The following is a 6,840-nucleotide window of genomic DNA, read 5'->3' as shown; positions in this document are numbered from 1 at the left end:
ACTTTCTCAAATCCCGTAAAAGAGGAAAACGAGTACTCAAATTTCCTTCTTCTTGCTGTTATCACTCACAGGACCCAGCCATCAAGACATTGGTTATTCCTTGCCGATATACCTTGTTTTGTCTTTTATTTTCCTTTTTCACTTGTATCCCGTTCTCTTTTCCCATCTTATGGCTGTTCAAGCACCATACTATAGATAGGAACAGTCTGTCTTTCCTCCACCAAAATGGCAGCGCACAAACCCGATCCCATCACTGAAACAAAGCCTCACAGCTGCCACCAGACGAAGCACAGGCGGGGCCGCTGGAACTCATTCGGGCCGGAGACCGTTCTTCAACTTTAGAAACCGTGCAGCATGCTCACCCACAGCATCTCCCCACTCCGCTTCTGTCGACCAGCCGCTCTGCCCTGGGCCCCCCGCCTGGGGTCCTCCGTGCTGGGCCCCCCGCCTGGGGTCCTCCGCCCTGGGCCCCCCGCCTGGGGTCCTCCGCCCTGGGCCCCCGCCTGGGGTCCTCCGCGCTGGGCCCCCCGCCTGGGGTCCTCCGCGCTGGGCCCCCCGCCTGGGGTCCTCCGCGCTGGGCCCCCCACCTGGGGTCCTCCATGCTGGGCCCCCTGCCTGGGATCCTCCGTGCTGGGCCTCCCGCCTAGGACACTCTCCTCTGGGTCCTCCGTGTTGGGCCTCCCACCTGGGGTCCTCCGTGCTGGGCCTCCCGCTGAGGACACTCTCTGGGACTTCCACCCTGGGCCTTCTGCACTGGGTGCTCCGCACTGACATTCCCTGTGAGCAGCCGGGGTGTGGAGCAGCCCGTTCACACAGCACCGAGCAGAGCTGAGCTGCTGAGAATCTCGCAGCCTCCCCTGGGGTTCATTAACCCGCTCCCTGAGCTCTCTCACCTGATGTGTCAGCGGCAGCTGCCAAGGTTCGCGCATGCTCAGCTCACACTGCCCGGGTGATTGCCGGGAGCTTCCAACCAATAGGGAGCGAGCGGGGCAGGGCTGGAGGAGCGAGCCGGTGGCGGGTCCTCCAACCAATCGGGGAGCCCGAGGGGTGGGACTAGCGCCGGCTGATTGTCTGATCTGCAGGGCAGCGAGTTTCTCCAGTCCCTTGTTCGGGGCCCGGGGAGGCTGTGGGCCTTTATTCCCCACATTGGACACAAGGCTCTTTGTCTCACAACACACTTTCTCAGGTTTTAATAGAGACTTTTTAAATTCATCACTAAAAGCAGATAAATCTCGTGGAACAAAATATTTAATATTTGGGAGTAAAAATACTGTTATTTTTCCTCTGTGGAATTTGTTAGTTTCAGACAATAACAACGATTTGGATTTATAGAACGTATTTAATGTAGTAAAATGTCCCAACGTGCTTCACGGGAGCGTTATAAAACAAAATTTGACACCAGGTACAAACCAAGCATATTCCCATAAGGAGGAAAGATGGGGCGTCCAAAGCTCAAACTCCCTGGATGACAAAGGATATCGAGGTAAGAATAAAACAGAAAAAGGAAGTTTATGACAAATGTCAGGTACAGAATAAAGTCAAAAACCAGGAGAATACAGAGAGTGTGGGGAAATTGAAAAAGGATATATGAAAGAAAGACTTGCATTGATATAGCGCCTTTCACGACCACCAAACATCTCAAAGCTCTTTACAGCCAATGAAGTACTTTTGAAGTGGAGTCATTGTTGTAATGTGGGAAACACGGCAGCCAATTTATGCTCAGCAAGCTCCCACAAACAGCATTGTGATAATAACCAGGTAATCTGTTTTTGTTCTGTTGGTTGAGGGATAAATATTGGCCAGGACACCGGGGATAACTCCCCTACTTGTCTTCAAAAGAGTGCCATGGGGTCTTTTACATCCACCTGAGAGCAGACGGGGCCTCAGTTTAAAGTCTCATCAGAAACAGTGCAGCACTCCCTCAGCACTGCACTGGAGTGTCAGCCTAGCTTTATGTGCTCAAGTCCCTGGAGTGGGACTAGAACAACCTTCTGACTCAGAGAGCCACAGCTGACACAAGGGAGAGAATACAAGAAAAGATTAGTGGGTAATGTAAAAGGGAACCCAAAAATCTTTTATAAACATATGAAAAGTAAAAGGATAGTTAAAGGAATGGTGGGGCCGATTAGGGACCAAATAGGAGCTCATCATACGGAGGCAGAGGGCGTGGCTGAGGTACTGAATGAGTACTTAGCATCTGTCTTCACAAAAGAAGAGGATGAAGTTAATGTCGCAGTAGAGGAGGGGGAGTAGAGAAATTGGATAAAAATGGATAGAAAGGAGGTGCTAAATAGGTTGTCATCACTCAAAGTTAACAAGTCACCCAGTCCAGGTGGATGCATCCTCGATTGCAAAGGGAAGCTAGGGTGGAGATAGCAGATGCTCCGAGCACAATCTTTCAATCTCCCTCAGATATATGGGAGTGGTGCCAGAGGACTGGAGGATTGCAAATGTTACACCCTGTTTAAAAAAAGGGAAGAGGGATAAACCTGGTAACTACAGGCCAATCAGTCTAATGTCATTGGTGCAGGTGGGCATCCTTTACCTGGTTTACGGTAATTTACCTGGTCAGGCAGCCTTTGGCACTGCACTTTGACCAATTCCAATCAGCGGTTTTGAATCGCTAAACCCCCCCCCTCCAGTTCTGACTTGAGGACCTTATAATTAATGATATATTAAAAACGGACAAATGGTCTGGATGCAAGAAAGTCACATTTTATTATAACTAAAGAAACTACACCACACGATCAAAGTAATCACGGTAAAATTGCTTAACAGGGGAATGCAGACGGCAAAAACGAGGGATAAATGGCTACAATGTTAACCGTACAATCTTAGCAACATTTCCCTTAAATTACCACCCCTTCTCACTAGATTGTCTTGCTAGTGGGTCAAAACCTTGCTCACCTGCAGTCCAAAGAGTAAGAGACAAAAAAGGGGGCAGAGGAATTCCTGGGCTTAATCTTTATACCCTGGGAGTCCCTGCTGTTTTCACGCCGAAAAGGTCCGTGCGCAATTTCGCGCTGAAAAGTCCGAATACACAAGAGAAGGGCTTTTAACTTCCTCCATTCATACATGGAGACATCACGTAGTAGAGTCAATTTCAGTGAATGGATGTGTGTAAACAACCCATTGTGCTTGCTGTCCGATGATTGGCTGATTCAAACAGGCTACTCCCCAGTGTAAACAAGCAGCTTGTAGGTTACCAGACCCGCCCAATACCACAGGGTGACCGACAGCTCGGGCTCCATTCAAACTTACTACAGGGCAGTGCTGAGCTTTTCATATGCTAACAGCCTGTCTGTCCTTTTCTGCTGCCTTTTAAAATTCGGTTTCCATGAGGTCTGTTCAGCCATTTTTATGCCCTGGGCAATTTAAACAGTCCAAAACTCAAGAGTACATCTTTTAATAAAATGTACAATCTTAAAGTGTGCGATTTTCACAAAGTTCTTTGATTCCAGTGTCCAAGTGCTGCCTAGCTTACGAGCTTTTTAACACAGCCTTTTGCAGTTCTGGGTATGTTTTAAAACATTGTCCAACCCAGAGACAATTTAAATCACACAAGTCGTCGTCCACGATGTGGGCTAATATTTCCCAATCTTTGGGGGCTGGGGGGATTTTGCGACCCCTACATTTCCCCACTTGGATACTTCCAACTTGCTTGTAGTATCCTCTTGAAGAAGTGAGCAAAATTTTCTGACCCCCCCCACAAACAATCATCCCCTGTATTTACCTATAGCTACCTATCACTGATTCCCCGACCCGTCTATTACCCTCAAATCCGAGAAAAACCATGGTACGGTAGGCATCTACAGATACATCAATTACAAAATGTTACAATAAGGGGTCTCATACCCCTGCACCACTTGTTACATTATAACATATTACAAAATGTTGCAATCTTGGTTATACAATGTAATCAAAATGATCCCAAGCACGGAGAGGGTCCAACGCCTCTGCAGTGCTTGGAACTGTAAAACAAAATACAAAATCTTCATTAAACATTTGAAACAAAATGCTGAAATAAACCCCAACCATCACGTGCCAATGATGGGTCGCAAAATTCGAGTGGGTATTGCTCCTCCCACCCGGGCAGTAAATGTTCCATCCATCCCCCCTTTAATGGTCATAAACGTTTAAAATATACTGAATGGATTTTACAGAACAGTCTGATCTGCCAGCCCCGAGCCGTTCCCTTGTCCCTTTGTGGAGGCGGGGTACCCCTCATGTTTCACAGACCGAGACCGGGGAGTATAGGATTGTGACTCCCAGTCCCTCCCCCTCCAGTCTTCCCTCGACTGGCTGCAGAAAATGATGGGTGCCTGTGTGGCGGCTCTCACTGGCCCCACACTCAAACTTGGATCCCAGATCCGGCCACCCACTCATCCTTCCCAGCCACACTTACACTCTAACTTTACCCGTGGGCCCCGGGTGAGTTCCTCCCTTCCCCGAACGCACCCACGCGACTCTTGGGTCTCCCCCTTCCCTTTACAATCTTTCCCGGGCCACCACCACCCACTCCCGGGGAACGCGTCCCTATCTGACAAGGCGCCCGCACTTCCCCACCATGACTCCTCAATAGCGAGGTCTCCCGCAAGTGAAATTCGGTCAGGATAGTGCTGGGTTGGGGCCGTGCCCCACCCAGCTGGGGCCATCTCTTCCACGTAGGATGAATAGGCAGGTTCCTCCGGACCCTGTCCGGTTTCTCCCAAAGGTCGCTGCGGGGTCTCCTCCTAGATTCGTCCAGTGGCGAGGTGATCCCCAACATTCTGTATAACTATACCTTCATTTGATGCCCAGCTCGGGCTGAGCGAACAGGGCTGCTCCTTTGTCCACTCTCCTGCAAAAGAACTTAAAATGCAGCCAGGTCTCTCACTGACCTGCTGTCTTAGGTGGAGACATGGTCGAGTCCCTCGACCTCGGACCAAAATACAAGCATTTGGCACACTTATAAACTTAAACCTTGAACTTAAACTCAAAACTACTAGTTACATTCTAAACTTAAAATTTAAACACCTTAAAAGCAAGCTATAAACATTGGTAACTTAACACAAAGCTATAATACAAATGCCGCCCATCTCCGGATGGCCAGGTTAATCTCTGGTGTCACTGTCACAGATTACTGCTGCCTGCAGCAAAGCTGGACTGCCTCCTGCTTCTGGTCCCTGGCAACTTATGGCTGCTAGTTGGGGACCTCTGTGATCAGTTTCCTCCCGGGCTCGGGAGATTGCTCCTTGTGGCGGGTACTCTGGTGACCATCTTATCTTGGGCTTGTGGACCCGCTGAGACCTTCTGAGGGGCGTCTCTGTGGGGGAAACTTTGGCTGACGGACCCTGAGCTTGGGTCACAGCCCTAGCTGGCTGGGAGCCTTCTCCCCCTGATGCAAACAGCCCGCACTGTTTAATATACCTGGCAGCCTGCCAGTAATCCGGGTTTGTCTCCTTTTCCCTACCCACTCCTGTACTGGGGGCAGGTATCCCCTCACCACCCGCTGCTGGTGGCTGAAAATCTTCCTCTCCAGGTCCAAAACCTGGTACCAGCTCCTTCCATATGTCCCCTGCAAGAGGAATTGCTATCCCTTCCTCCCAGAGTCCCACACCATAGGGGGAACCACTCTAGAAGCGGGCTGGGAAGCTTGTCCCTTTAACCAGGTGACTGCGCCTGCGCGAGAAAACTGAAGAGGAGCCGCTGTGGTCACGGGCTGGGGAACTGCACCTGCGCGAACAGGCCGTTCAAAAGACTGGGGAATTCCTGTCTCCAGACCGGCGACTACGCATGAGCAGGCAGTCTCTTCAAAAGGCGGCTCCTTCCTGGAGCCCCCCAAGCGATTTTCTGTGAATGAACTCACAGCAGCCTGCAGATTTCTACTCTCAGGCTGCGGTTTCTCTGTTTCTGAACTAAATAACTGCTTCAAATTTAAACTTTGGCCAAAACTTAGGTCCCACTGGGGCGGGGAAGTGTCCCAATTGGTAGGCCGGACAACTTTTCCCTTGAAACAAGCCACAGCGCCTGTCTTTACAGCCTGTGAACTTGAACTTGTATGGTCAGATTTATACAATTTACATTGGTTGGTGTGGAACCACTTTGTGCACCGGGGTAGTTTTACTGCATAGACCATGGGGCTGGCCCTATCAACTATACTATAGGGTCCCATGTAGAGTGGCTCTAAACTTCCCACCTGGGAATAGTTTCTTACCATCACTAGGTCTCCTATCTCCCACTGGTGGCTCTTGCTAGGCTCGAGCAGCGGCCGGTTATTCCAATGATGCTTCCCCATGCTGTCTGCTGCCTGCCCATAAATTACCCCCGCCTGCTCCTGACCGGTGAATCCCGATAGTATGTATGGAACCCCGTTAGACAGAGGTGAGGTGGTGGGATTATCCATATGGATCACGGTGCATGATGCCCCCGTATCCAATAGATAAGTCCCTGTAACCTTCTCTACCTCCATCTGTACGAGCGGTCTCTTCCATTCATCGTACCGGAGATTACACAGACGGACAGGCTGCGTGGGCTCCAGTCATTGTGGGGAGGCAGAGGTGGGCGAGGGGGCTGTAGCACCACTGATTGCTGCTACCTTTCCCTGATTGGCCCTGAGGAAAGATTTTATCGACTCCATGATGGACTCGACTGTATCGGGAGAAGTTTCTGTCTCTGCCTTCTGAGTTGGGCCTTGGGGGTCCTGGCTTTATCATCTCTCCCAGGCTTTTCACAATCCCGGTGCCAGTGGCCATCCTCCCCGCACCTGTAACAAGTGACCTTGTTCTGGGAGGGATGGCTCCCCTCCTGGCGCCACTCTTTCTTGTTTTGAGCCCCAGGTTTAACCTCGTGGACCTTACC

Source organism: Somniosus microcephalus, unplaced genomic scaffold (genome assembly GCF_052327205.1).
Source record: "Somniosus microcephalus isolate GS21.2 unplaced genomic scaffold, FLI_Smic_1.0 scaffold197, whole genome shotgun sequence".
NCBI lineage: Eukaryota > Metazoa > Chordata > Chondrichthyes > Squaliformes > Somniosidae > Somniosus > Somniosus microcephalus.
The sequence above is the reverse complement of the archived record's forward strand: the minus strand, read 5'-3'. Positions refer to the sequence as shown.